This window comes from Octodon degus, unplaced genomic scaffold (genome assembly GCF_000260255.1).
Source record: "Octodon degus isolate 3935 unplaced genomic scaffold, OctDeg1.0 scaffold00163, whole genome shotgun sequence".
Taxonomy (NCBI): domain Eukaryota; kingdom Metazoa; phylum Chordata; class Mammalia; order Rodentia; family Octodontidae; genus Octodon; species Octodon degus.
Genome location: NW_004524739.1, coordinates 2,562,071 through 2,573,741, shown reverse-complemented (window position 1 = coordinate 2,573,741; position 11,671 = coordinate 2,562,071). Strand labels below are relative to the sequence as shown.

Here is an 11,671-nt window from a genome sequence, read left to right as displayed (position 1 = left end):
TTTTTTTTCTTTTTGGTGGAACCAGGGATTGAACTCAGGCCCTTGTGCTTGCCAGACAAGTGCTTATTCCACTGAGCCATCTCCCCGGCCCGAGTCAGGACGGGGCACACACCGGCGATCCTGGCGCGGGAACCACCCCTTCGCTGTGTGAGTCTGAGGCAGGAGGACCGCGGTGAAACAATGTAGCAATTTAGTCATGCTCAGCGATTTAGCAAGATCCTGTCTCAAAATAAACGGTGCTCTTTTTGTGGTGCCGGGTGTTGAACTTTAGACCTTGGGCTTGCCAGGCAGGCATTTATGCCACTGAGCTATATCCCCAGCCCTTCTGTCTCAAAAGAAAAAAGTAAAAAGGCCTAAAGGTAGAGCATGCTGGTGCACTCCTATAATCCAAATACTTGGAAGACTGAGGCAGGAGGATTTCAGGGCAGCCTGGCCCACATGGTCAGAACTTGTCTCAAACACAAAAACAAAACAACAAAGCAACAGGTGGGAGGCTCAACTGAAGCTGCTGGGTTCAGTTTCCAGGGCTGAAAAAGGCACCAAGCTACTTAAAGTAGTTTTTCTTAAACCAGACAAGACAAAACACAACCCACTTGCAGCCAGGATTTCTTACTTAGTAAGCTGTGGTGGCTCCTGCGCTATGCCTTAGAGGAGCACAGCTTTGTGTGTGTGTGTGTGTGTGTGTGTGTGTGTGTGGTACTGGGGATTGAACTCAGGACCTTGCGCTGCCAGGGAGGGGTTTATTCTACTAAGCCATCTCCCTGGGCCCTTTTTTTTCAAGACAGCATCTCACTATGTAGTTCAGGCTGGGCTTGAACTACATAATCCAGACTGGCTTGGAACTGGCATGATTCTCTTACCTCACACTCCAGAATGCTGGAATCATAGGAATGCACCACCATGACTGGCTTAAATGCTGCACTTTGTGGGGTTTGTTGTTGTTGTTGTTGTTGTTGTTGTTGTTTTTTAATACAGGGTCTCACTTTTTGGGGGAGAGGGAGTACCAGGGATCTAACTCAGGACGTTGCACTTGCCAGGCAGGTGCTTGTGCCACTGAGCTATACCCCCATCTCAAGGTCTATGTTATTCAGGCTAGCCTCGAAACTTGCAATGATCCTGTCTCAGTCTTGAGTGCTAGAATTACAATTGTGTGCCACCATACTCAGCTTTATTATTATTATTTTTAAATGTATTTGGTTGTTACAGGATCTTGCTACACAGCTGGGACTCAGTGATCCTCCTATTTTCAGCCTCTAGAGTGCTGGGATTACAGGCGTGCACTACCACACCCGGTCAACACTTTCTCTCTTAAAAACAAATCATTTTGCTTCTCTGCCTAATCCTCTAGTACTTTCTAACCATACACTGTATAAAGTCCCAAATCTTCGGTATCTGGAAGATTACCATTAGCATTCGGTATCTGGCCTGCAATGAACCCTTGCCTACCTCTTCAACTTCATCACCTCTCTTTGTCACCTACTGAGCTCCAGGCATCTTGGCCATCTCAGCCTTTGTCTAAACTCTTTCCTGACTCACCTTTGGCTCAGGGCTCTCCATCATCCATAAGTAAGCCTGGCTCAGTCTTTTACTGTCTTTAAATTTTTTTTTTTATTAGTATACATTTGTGGTATGTAATGGTTATGTGCATTTTACTGATAAAATGTGCATAACACATCTTAATTATTTTTATTTCCCCCTGCCTATTCTGGTACTGTCTTACCCCATATATGTTTGCTACAGATTGTAAACTCTTAGCACAAGGATTGTCTGTTCTAGTCACCAGTATGTACCCAGTATATAGCAAAAAGCCTGGCATACCACAGGACAATGAGTATTTGTTAGGTGAGTGAATATACATTCACCGTGGGTCATTAAGAGATGCCCGGTACTTCAGCTGGAAATCAGGACATCAAGCAGATTACTCCAAGTTTAAGGCCAGTGAGGTCGAGGCCAGCCTGCATTGCATCATGAGACCTTTTCTCAAAAAAAAGAAAAACCAACCCATAGCTCAACAACAAAACTGATAAAAGGGCTGGGTGTGGTGGCACGTGCCTGTAATCCCAGCACTAGCAGGAGGCTGAGGCAGGAGGATCTTTGTAAATTGAAACCCGCCTGGGCTACAAAGTGAGCTCAAGGCTAGCTTTAATTGCATGGCAAGACCTTGTCGCAAAAAAAAAAAAAAAAAAAAGACAATAAACTTCTCATTCCTCAAAATTAAATGACATTGGAAGGGGCTGAACCTACTTCCTGACCTGCTATTGTCATTAACCACAAACTAACAGGCGCAACCAGTCCGCCAGGTCCCCAAGTAGGATTTCTATGTGTTCTGCCTCCCGGGTGATACCCCCGTCCTGATGTCACGACAAAGGCACCAAGGAAAAATGGCGACCTCGAAGCCTTCCCAGGGCGTCCATTACCGGTCACGCTCGCGAAAGGTGCAAGACGAATCGGGAAGAAGCACCTAGGACACGGCTCGCAACACCGAGATGGAAGAGGCAGCGTTCGCCCACGCCACCATTCCCCCACCGGCGGGACAGAGCCCTCTCCGCGCAGCCCGGCGGCGGCGCAGCCCCGCACGCACGTGTCCGAGCGCGCTCTGCGCCTGCGCGAGCCGGGCGCGCGCCCGCCGGCCGGAAGAGCCGCGCGTTTCCGGGTTGGAGGCGGGGAGCGGTGCCGGAAAGTACTCGGGGAGGGCCACGCAGTCGGACCGGCTGCTGAGACGAAAGCTTCACTGGGGCAGTCTCCGCATATCATGGGGAGATAGACGCTGCTGCCTGTGAGTCTTGGGCCCTGGCAGTTGAGGAAGAAGAGCGGGAGGAGGGAGTCAGGACCCAGACCCACAGTGGGTCAGTGTTTCAAGAGCCAGGTTGTGGAGGAGACCGGGCTGTGAGCGTTCAGGCTCTTGGGACGGGACTTGAGGGTATCGGGCTCGGAGAAGACGCGGCTGTGGGGACCCGGGCTCCGAACGAGACTTAAGAACGGGGACGGATGTGAGTTCCTCGGCATCTGAGGGAAAGCGGTCTGAGAGGGACAGGATTGTGAGACCCGTACTTTTAGGAGGAGAGAGGGACGGAACGAAACCGGGCGTGAGTGAAGACACGGGCTCCACAGAGGTAGAAGTGGAGCCGTGAGGACTTGGGCTCCTAAGCACAGAAGCGGGACAGCCAAGACCCAGGCTCCTAAGGATTCAGAAAGAGAGCAGCGAAGACAGGTTCCTGAGAGGCAGAAGCAGGCAGAGAAGACTTGAGTTTAGGAAGGAGCAGAAGCTGGCAGTGAAGATCGGGGCTTTGAGACTCCCAAGTATCTTAGGAAACAGGGCTGTGAGGAGCTAGGCTCCGAGAAGCGCAGGATCCGAGGGGACCTGGTGTGAGATCAGTCTCCAAGAGAAAAAGAGAATGGAAAAGATAGAACGATCAGTTTTTTTCTCTCGTATTCTCTGTACCCAGTGATAAAGGATGTATACAGGAGAAGACTCCCTCGCGCTGCCTCCTTGATTGTTGGCAGGCAGGCTTTTCTTGTATCACATACTTAATCTAGGAAGCCAACATTCAAGCATCTTCGTTTTTTTTTCTGCTTCATTATTGAGAATCGGATATGAAGTTGGAAGCAGTTTGAACTCAGTTGTATACTTGACGAGTGCTTTACCCCCCATTGCAGTCGCCCCGGCTAAGCACAGATCTGTGCATTTCAAATAGAACGTCAGAGAGGGTGAAAAGGTCATCTCTTACACGCCCGTTTCACACTTAAGGGGCCAAAGGTCTAAAGAGGACTTAAGATCACATGGAGACAATGAATAGCTAGATCATAAGTTTGATGCGGTACCCTGCTGTGTGTAGCAAACAACAGATGCTTAGTTAATATTCCTTGAATAAATGCTTCTAGAATCTTTACCTTCAAAATCAGGAGAGATTTTTTTCCCCCTCCTCTTAATGGGATTGAACCCAACTGTGATCTACCACTGAGCTATATTCCCAGGCTCCTCCTCCCCTTTTTAAATTGTTGAGGCAGGGGCTGGCTAAAGTGCCCAGGCTACTTGAACTTTCAGTCTTCCTGCTTCAACCTTTCTGTAATCTTAAGGATTGAAGAAAAAAAAAAAAAAAAAGGATTACAGGCCTGCTCCACTGTGCCCTGCTAAGAGGGAAATTTTTACCTAATGCAGTACCGTGACTCATGTCTGTACTAATATAACAGTCAGTATCATTTTCAATTAGGAAACTTTTAAATTAAGCCCAGGGTTTATTTTTTAATAAACTGTTTGGGGGGCCAGGGATATAGTTCAGTGGTGTAAGTTCCTGCCTGGCAAGTGCAAGGTCCTTATCCCTGGCTCTGCAAAAAAAAAAAAAAAAAAAACCAAAAACAAAAACAAAACTATTTGGAACATCACAAATAAGTAACTTGCCATCTATATTTTTAGCACAAGCATTTACTAGGGATACCTGATTTTAGATAAGGATTGTAAGGGGTAGACGTAGTGGGGCATGCCTGCCTGTGATCCCATGCTCTGGGAAGCTGAGGCAAGAAGACTGCAAAGTCCTCCTGGACATTTGGAAATTTAATACCCTGTCTCAATTTTTTTTTTAAAGCAGTACTTGAGATTGAACTCAGTGTTTCCACTCTGAGCTACATCCCCGTCCTTTATTTGGAGATAGGGTCTGCTAAGGTTCCCAGGCAGGGCTCAAGCATTCCATCCTCTTTCTTCAACCTTCCAGAGTGGTGTAATTATATAGAATGTGCCATAATACCTGGCTCAAACTCAAAATATTTTTGTTTTTGTTTTTTGGAGATAGGGTTTCACTACGTAGTTCAGAATGGCCTTGAAGTCACTGTGTAGTCCCGGCTGGCTTCTAACTCAGTGATTCTCTGGCCTCAGCTTCCCTAGTGCTGGGATTACAGGCATGGGCCACCATGCCATGTTCTAGTCTCAAACTTTTGAAAAAGTGGATGGGGGGTGACGAGCAGGGGATGTGACTCTGTGTCAAGGCCCTGGGTTCAATCCTCTGAACCACAAAGAAAAAGATTTACACTAGTTACTTGGCTTCTTTGGTAATAGTATTTTTTATTGACTCCTACTCAGACTAACCAGGTACAAACATTTTCAAGTAATATGCACTTAATTATTGTAGCCTCACAACTTAGGTATTGTTAGTCCCATTGTGCAGATAAACAGGTTCAGAGAAGTCAAATACTTTGCCTGAAATCACATAGTACCTAGTGACCCAGCCCCAGTTATGTGTGCCTCTAACATTTTCTACTTTTTTTTTTAAATTTTCTACTTTTTAAGTGGATTCCTCTCCATGTCTCAGTTTGCCCATCAGCAAAATAGAAGTCATAGTTCTACAAAGCATCTCACTGAACAAAAACACTCCCCTCCCCTTCAGATTCCTCATTATGTCAAATACTATAATTTAATGGAATACTTACATAGTGTGGTATTTGAGAACTAATTTTCACAGAATCAGAGATACTCAAGATAGAAAAAAGCCACAGTAGGCTTCAGTGCAAAAAAAGAAAAAAATAAAAGCAACAGTAGTAGTTTTTCCTTGCAATGGAGTAAGGCATATTTATTTTTAAATTTAGGAGGTCAGAAAAGAGCATTTTGAAGCACAAAATACTTAAATTGCATTAACTTTTTCAATTAATTGTTAGCCTGAACTAGATAGTTGAGACACAGGCATTTTTTTCCCAGTGGCTTAGCTTATATACTATCTGCAAAGCCCTGGATACAAGTAGAATTTAGTTACGCCAAATTATGGTAGAAAACATGGCCTTTCACAGGCATAGTGGGTGGTCCCTCCCGCCCCACCCCCACACACGGGCTTAAACTCAGGAGCACTACACCACTAAGCTGTATCTCTAGCTCCCTTTTATTTAGAGACAGGGGCTTGCTAAATTGTGAGTCTTACGCTGGGGATATAGCTCAGTGATCTAGTACCTGCCTGGCAAGTTCAAGGTTTAGCGCTTGATTCCTGGTGCCAAAGGAAAAAAAGGGACTTAATCCTTGAATTGGGGATTCTCCTGCCTCAGCTTCCCAGAGTACGGAGATTAGAGGTGTGCACTTGGCCTAGCACTGCTATTTTAGGCTTTGTTTGGTTATTTTTAAGTTTTAAGATAGGGACTCACCAAGTTGCCCTGACTGGCTCAAATTCAAGATCTTGCCTCAGCCTCCCAGAATACTGACATTACAGGTATGTGTCACCACACCTGTTTGGGGTCCACTTTATTAATTCTATTACTGTCAGATAAGGCTTTTTTTTTTTTTTTTTTTTTTGTTCCTTGAATGCCTTCAGGGCACTTTTGGCCAGCTGGAGAGGCGTGAGGTTCGAACTCCAGCAACCTTACTGTCAGATAGACACCCGATTGAGTTACACTTTATTCTGTTACTGTCAGATAAAGAAATTAAGGCATAAAGAGTTTAGGTTACTTGTTCAAGGACTTCTAACTAAGTGGTAGCGTTGGTATTTGACCTGAAACACCAGGGTTTTGTTTTATTTATTTATTTATTTATTTTGAGACAATCTCACTGTGTTCCAGGTGTTTGTTTGTTTGTTTGTTTGTTTGTTTTTTTGAGACACAGACTCTGTACATAGTTCAAGCTGGACCTGAACTCCCTGTTGTTAGCTTTGAGGCTGGCCTCAAACTTTCAACACTCCTACCTCAACCTTCCGAGTACTGAGATTATAGTCACATGCCACTACACCTGGCTCCACATGGATACTGGGGTATTTAAGACAAGGTTTCACTGTATAGTTCAGTCTAGCCTTGAACTCACTGTGCACCCTAGAATGACCTTGAACGCCTGGCTATTCTTGTGTCTCGACCTCCCCACCGCCGGGATTACAGGTGTGCACCTCCATGCTGGGTGTGGAGTCCATATCTTGCTCACTGTACTATGGTGCATTTCTATTAAATCAAAAACAACAGGGGCTGGGGAGATGGCTCAGTAGAATAAGTGCTTCCCTGGCAAGCGCAAGGGTCTGAGTTCAATCCCTGGTTCCGCCAAAAAAAAAAAAAAACAACTGCACTGGGTCAGCCTAGCCAAAATAAGCATTAGGAGAAAAAAAATCAGCCCTTGTTTTTATTGCTCTCAAGTTTCATAAACAACAAATAATTGATTTTTTTGGTTCCTTTAGGCTTGGAAATATGAACTCCTTTAGATATAACTAGAAGCCAAAGTGGAGAGAAACAACTAGGTAAAAAAAAAAAAATTAATCATTAGTTCAAATCATCACCACACTAACCGGGTTTTTATGCCATTAGATTCATAGTCTCCTTGACCTCCAGTATTTTGTTTAAATTATATAAATTCCTTAGCATTTGAGAATAAACAGGTTGTAGAGTCAATCTGGCCTTTATTCCCATGTTCCCATGTCTTTCTTTGTTAAATAGTTAATGGAACAGATCCCGAGATGACTATGATCTTTGAGTCTTCTTTCTTCCTCCCTCCCTCCCTCCTTCCTTCCTTCCCTCTTTTCCTTCTCCTTCTCCTTCTCCTTCTCCTTCTTTCCTCCCTTCTGTCCTTCCGTCCTTCCATTCTTCATTGGATTTTTGATTGAAGGTCCCACTTTGTAGCCCAACATAGGCTTGATCTTGCATTCCTACCTCAGCGTTCCAAGTGCTAGGATTACGTTTGTGTCTGCCTGGCTAAGGCCAGAGTCTTATACCAATTGCCAGGTCTCTGTTTTCTCTCTCTGAAAGTTCAGATACTTAAAATATAGTAATAAGGTAGCAACTGGATTTCTTTTTGGTATTTTTTTTTTTTTAACAGGATTTCTGTTCACAGTGCAGAGTTGTTAAAAGGCAAAAAAAAAAAAAAAAAGGAGTTCTTCCCCTATTGACCAGTTTGACTAGTACAGGTAAGGAGGAGGGACACTAGAATTAGTGAATTGAACTCCATCCACTCATACAATTTTGGTTGGTTGGTTGATTTTGGGAATTTTGTTTTGTTTTGTAGACAGGGTGTCACAATGTAGCCCAGGCTGGCCTTTAACTTGTGGTGATCCTCCTGCCTCAGCCTCTGGAGTGCTAAAATTATAAACATCTACCTGCATACCCTGCACAATCTTGTTTTGATAGAATCATTATATGTATATATTTTTTCCTTAATTGTTTGTTTGTTTATTGTACTTGTGGGAATAGAACCCAGACTTCTGCATGTGCTAGGCAAGTACTGTACCACTGAGCCACTTCCCCTGCCCTAAATATTTTCAGTGGTGTCTCTCGGAAGCATGGACTTTCCAGAGTTTCCTGTGACTCTGAGAGGACATAACTTCCTCACAGTAGGTGACATTAAAGGTTAGTTATAATTATCCCTCAAAATTCCTGTGGTTCTGCGTGTTTTTACCTCTCTTGGCGTTCTAAGGAAGTGAGAGTTAGAAATTTGAGTAGTCTAAAGCCAACTATAGTGTATTACTGAACAAGATCAACTTATTTACCATCATTCCATTCTGTGGTGTTCGGTCAGCATTATCTACAGTTGGGTCTGATGGAAGTTGTCAGGAAGCTGAGGGAGGGTGTGCGTGTCTATAATCTCTGCACTCAAGAGGCTGAGGCAGGAGGATTGGGAGATTGAGGCCAGCCTGGCTCCATAGTGAGATGCTGTCCCTAAAAATCCAGAAAGATAGCCAGTACACAGGTAATTTGGACATGGAGTCATTGACCATTCTGATGAGGCTGTATTTTTTTTTTTTTTTTACAATTTATGTTTTTAACTTTATATACAAATAAAATTCTTTTTGAAGCGCAGTTGCAACTCAGAATATGGCAGATGTCACAGAAGTACCTCAAGCTCAGGGCTTGACACATTTCACCTGCCCACAAGTTTAATCATGCTCATTAGCAGTCGGGCCCTCCCCGGCCAGCCCCTTGGAAGCAGCCACCTTGTGTTTCCATCCCTATAACCTTGCCTTTTCCACACTGTCGTATAAGTAGAGTCACATTGCCTTTGAGTCTTGAATTGTTTTTAGCATAATGTATTTGAGAGTCACCCAAGTGACACGTATCAGTCTTCCTTTCCAAATAATACTCCACTCTGGGGACCCCAATGATTCTTCATTTGCTAATTGAAGGTTGTCTGGACTATTTCTAGTTTTGGGCAGTTATGAATACCATTGCTGAGAACGTTCACACATTGCTGTGCGAATGCTTCCAAAGCCAGGTGTCATGATGCACGCCTAGAGTTCCTGCACTTAGGAGGCTGAGGCAGGAAAGTTGCCTCAAGTTTGAGGCCAGCCTGACCATATAGTGACTTTTAAGACTGGCCTAAAATTCATAGCAAGACCCTTTGTCTAAAAATAAAAATAAAAAAAAGCCAAGTATGGTGGTGTGCACCTGTAATCTCAACATTTGGGAAGCTGAGGCAGAAAAATCACTTCAAATCCTGGTCTATATAGGGAGTTCAAAACCAGCCTGAACTACAGAGTGATACCCTGTCTCAAAAAAATGGCTCCTTATAAAGAAAAACTGGATTTAAAAATGGCTCCTTTTTATTTTTAGCTAATAATTTAGGGGCCGGGAAAATAGTTGAGTGGCACAGTGCTTGCCTGGCAAGTGTAAGGTCCTGAGTTTGATTCCTGACACCAAAAAAAAAAATTAATTTATGAGCAATGAGGATTGAACCCAAGGCTTTCACACTGAATTACATCCCAGTCTTTTTTGCTAAATCACTTAAGTTCCCCAGACAGGGCTCAAACTTCTGGTTCTCCCTACCTGGCCATCCAGAGTGCTGGTGGGTTGACATTTCATACATGTGCAGTGTTCTATTCATTAATAACTTTGACAATAATTATTGAAAATGAAGGAGTTGGGGAAATAGCTCAGTAGAATAAACACCTGCCTGGCAAGCACAGGGTCCTGAGTTCAATCCCCAGTACCAAAAAAAGAAGAAAAAGAAACTGGGATTGGGCATGGTGGCGCACACCTATAAAGCCAGCAGTAGGAGAGCTGAGGCAAGAGGATGGAGACAGTTTGAGGCCACCCGGGGAACTTAGCAAGACCTATTCTCTCTCTTTTTTTTTTTTTTTTTCTGGAACCGGGGATTGAACTCAGGCCCTTGCGCTTGCCAGGGAAGCGCATATTCCACTGAGCCATCTCCCTGGCCCCTAAGACCTATTCTCAAAATAAAAAGGAGCTGAAAATATAATTTAGTGATAAAAGCATTCCTTGGTTCAAACCCTAGCACCACAAAAAAAAAAGTTTAAATTTTAAATATTTGATCTACTTGGAGAAGAAGAGTGTACAAATAAGGATTATATGTAACACACACACACACACACCATTTCAAATGGATCAAGTGTTTTGTGGTGCTGGGAATGACGCTCAGGGCTAGGGGCACATGAGGTATGTGCTCCACTACTGAGCTATGCCCCTTGCTCCCAAATCTGTAAAATGAATTGATCAGCTGGGCATGATGCGCACCTGTCATCCCAGAACTCTGGAAAGCTGAGTCAGAATGATTGCAAGTTCCAGTCCAGCCATGGCAGTTTAGCAGCTTAGCAAAATCTTGTCTCAAAAATAAAAATTTTAAAAACCAACTGGGGCCACATGTAGTGGTCCACACCTGTTGTAATCCCAGCATTCAAGAGGCTGGGGCAGGAGGATCACTATGAGTTTGAAGTCAGCCTGGCTACATGGTGAGTGAGTTCAGAGTTATCCTGAACTACATAGTAAGATGCTGCTTCCCACATCCTACCCACCACACAAAAAAGAAAGGACTGGGGTTATAGCCCATTGTAAACGCCCTTGGTAAAGAATTGCCTAACATGCGTGAAGTCTTAGATTGACTCTAGGACTGCAGAGAAAAAAAAAATTTTTTTTTAAAGTTTAACTAGATGCCAAGAACCCCAGCCATTCAGGAAACTGAGGATCATGACTTTGGAGGCTTTGAACATTCATGTGTGGTGGGGGAGGGTCCTGGAGATTGAACCAGGGCTGTGTGCATGGTAAATAAGCACTCTTGTGTGTTACCATGCCAAGTTTAAAATGCAGAAATTGGGGGCCAACGAGGTAGTTCAGCAGACTAATAGCACCAGCTCAGTCAAGTGTAGGGACCACAGTTCAATCCCTGGTACTGCATGCCATGCCAGCCCCATTCCCAGGACGGGCTGAGCCAGCCAGAGTCCAGGTGCAGTGGCACATGCCTGTAATCCCAGCACTCGGGAGGCTGAAAACAGGAGGATCACTACAAGTCTGAGCTGTGTAGTGAGACCCTATAACAACCAAATACATTTTTAAAAATTACAAAATGCAGAAATTTTACATATTCAACCTGAGTCTGGCAGTTGTAAAACCCATGTAGTTGTCATCCACCCAAATGTGTTACAATGCTTTAAATTCATCCATAGGAAGAGTCTTAGGAACTAAGGGTAGTGTCAGTCTAGTAGGGAGTGCCTAGTTTTTATATTAAGAAATAATTCACTTAGAATTAGTGTATGTTCAGGTCAAAGGGTACTATAAATTGCAGTCTCGTTTAGGGAGAACCTGTGACTCTCCTCCTATGTTAGCCCACTTCATTGAAGTTACTGGTATTGGAGCTCTTCCTTCAGGTAGATTCATAACTTGGTGAGTGATTATTTATATCTGGTATTGATAAGAGGTCATAGTTTTTGCCCAGGTCTTATAATAGGAATTTCTTTTCTTTTTTCTTTTTTCTTTTCTTTTTTTTTTTTTTTTTTTT

The 11,671-nt window shown here is 43.8% G+C and overlaps 1 protein-coding gene across 3 annotated transcripts in view; it reads left to right on the top strand.

The window, feature by feature from the left end:
• Positions 1–2,661: 2,661 nt before the first annotated feature.
• Taf12 (TATA-box binding protein associated factor 12) overlaps positions 2,662–11,671 on the top strand; it is a 24,322-nt gene continuing 15,312 nt past the window's right edge. For 2 of the 3 annotated variants that reach the window (XM_004642892.2, XM_023703042.1), the window contains exon 1: positions 2,662–2,776. The gene's annotated coding sequence lies outside the window, so the exon portion shown is untranslated. Of the gene's footprint in view, positions 2,777–6,101; positions 6,190–11,671 lie in introns of all 3 variants that reach the window. The other variant, XM_023703041.1, reaches the window with a different exon arrangement.